We start from the raw sequence: 2,556 nt of genomic DNA, 5'->3' as shown, positions 1-2,556 counted from the left end.
GAACTCACTTTGTAGACCAGGCTGGCCTCGAACTCAGAAATCCGCCTGCCTCTGCCTCCCGAGTGCTGGGATTAAAGGCGTGCGCCACCACGCCCAGCTCGATTTTATACCTTCTTATGTAGATTTATTTTTTATAATTCTTGAGTGTGTATGTGCCCATGCCATGCATGTAAGTATGTACACATGAGGACCAATGCTCTCAGAAGCCAGCAACATCTGGAGCTGTCCAGATCTGGAGTTATAGACAATTGTGAACCACATGCTGTGGGTGCTGCCATCCAAGTCAGGGTCTTCTGCAAGAATAGTCATTATTAGCTGATGGGCCACCTCTTTAGCCCCCACTGATTCTTTGTATCGACAGTCATGCTTCATACTGCGTTAAACATAGGTGTACATTGCATTCTGATATACTGATTTCATTATCTTCAGATAGATACCACAAAGTAGATGCTACAGTGTTTATTTTGCTTTGTAAGGAACCTCCATATGGTTTTCCATAATGGCTATAATAGCTTACATTCATACCAAGAGTCTCTCTTTTGTTTTTTACTTAAATTTACTACACAGATGTTGAATATTTCAGCACTTTCATCTTCACCCAAAGCCCTGAATTCACAGAAACATTCCTTGCAAGGAAAAGTCATTTGAGAAAGTGAATTTCTACCTAAACACCTGTAAGGTCTGGAGAATGATCTCTCTCTAGAATGAGCCAATCTTGAGTTTATTAAGTATGCAATAAGCAAAAGTAAGACATTAAATAGTCGATAGGAGACAGAAGCAACAAATAATAAAACATCATCAATTCAGGTGTTCATAACATCCAGCAGACACCTGAGGTAGCCCAATTGAGAGAGCAGACAGAAGGTAGTATCAAACCCAGAACTTTTAAACACCCAGCAGAAGTCATCAAGAATCCTCACCGAGGCAGCAAACTAGAGTTCCTGATCAATGTCTCCTTAGGTTGAGGCTTCCGTGTAAAAGAAATAACAGCAGACAGAATCGTTGAGTCAGACCTAGTCATCTGGCAGAAACCAACTGGGGAAAGAACCCAGAAAGCAATGCAAGATTGAAGAATCCAGGAGCACAGCATTTGTTCACTGATGAGCCTCCCACGGCTAAATTCTGACTGTCTCCACTCTGGGCATTTTTCTGTCGTGGGGCAAATACTAGAAACTCCTGTGGGGGGGGTGGGTCACCCTCCAGCTGTTCTCAAGGGCACAAGGATTATTTTCCTCTGTGTTCCTTTCTGCTTTTCTGTCCAGGTCACAGAGCCAGGGACCAACCTGACTCAGCACAGGGGAGTTGTAGGACACTTGAGCCTGAAATAGGGCAGCCAGCCCTGCCTTCAGCTTCTAAGTTTAAGGAGCACATGATGAGATGATGGCAACGCCTGAGCCTTTTTAAGGTTCGTTGTAAAGACTGCCTTGTCTTTGTATGCTTTACACATAAAGCATGCTTACAACTTCGCTGACCGTCTCATCCCCTCTCCCAGCTCTCTAACACGAGTTGCTATATTGATAGGTCTTTGGTACTTAAAACTTAGGCTCTTAGAGATTTACCTTGGAGTACAACTGCATAAAATACCTGAGAAAATGGATTATCTTTAAAAGAGGACCAAAAAGAAAAATATGCCACATTTGTAAAGGCCAGGCAGCAAACATCTTTTCTTTCTTTTTTAAGAATTATTTATTATATACACAGTGTTCTACATATATAGCTGTAGGTCAGAAGAGGGTGCCAGATCTCATTATAAATCGTTGAGAGACACCATGTGTTTGCTGGGAATTGAACTCAGGACCTCGGAGAAAAGCAGTCAGTGCTCTCAACCTCTGAGCCATCTCTTCCAGCCCCAGCACACACCTTTAATCCCAGCATTTGAGAGGCAAAAGCAGATGGATCTCTGACTTCGTGGCCAGCCTGGTCTACATGGTGAGTTCCATGATAAGCCAGGGCTACATAGAGAGACCCTGTCTCAGAAAGAGAGTGGGAGTGGAGTGGGGAACGGAAAAGAAAGAGAAAAAATACACCACTATAAAACTCCTGTGAAAATAAGTCCCTGTAGGCAGATTTTGAAACTCTATTTCTCAAAACTTCCACAATAAGGAGTAATCTCTGCGGTTCCTCCCAGCACCAGCAGGTGACTCCCAAGTGTAACTCCAGTTCCAGGTTATATTAGGGTTTTCTTGAGACTCAGTCCACAGGCTGGATATCTCAGCTGATATTCAGGAGATGCTGGAATCCCAAAGAAGCAGGCTCCAAGTCAGTGAAAGAATGGATATGCTGGCAAGGTGAGGGTAAGCAGGCAAAGAGCAAAACCTCCCTTCTTCCATGCCCTTCTATAGGCTTTCAGCAGAAGGCGTGGCCCAGACTATATTAGATTTAAGGTGATTAGATTAGATTAGATTAGATTAATTAGATTAAAGGTGTGTCTTCTCACCTCAAAATCCAAAACAAACAAACAAAAACAGCCGGGCGTGGTGGCGCACGCCTTTAATCCCAGCACTTGGGAGGCAGAGGCAGGTGGATTTCTGAGTTCGAGGCCAGCCTGGTCTACAA

This window comes from Mus caroli, chromosome 10 (assembly GCF_900094665.2).
Source record: "Mus caroli chromosome 10, CAROLI_EIJ_v1.1, whole genome shotgun sequence".
Lineage (NCBI taxonomy): Eukaryota > Metazoa > Chordata > Mammalia > Rodentia > Muridae > Mus > Mus caroli.
Note: the sequence above shows the minus strand (reverse complement) of the source record.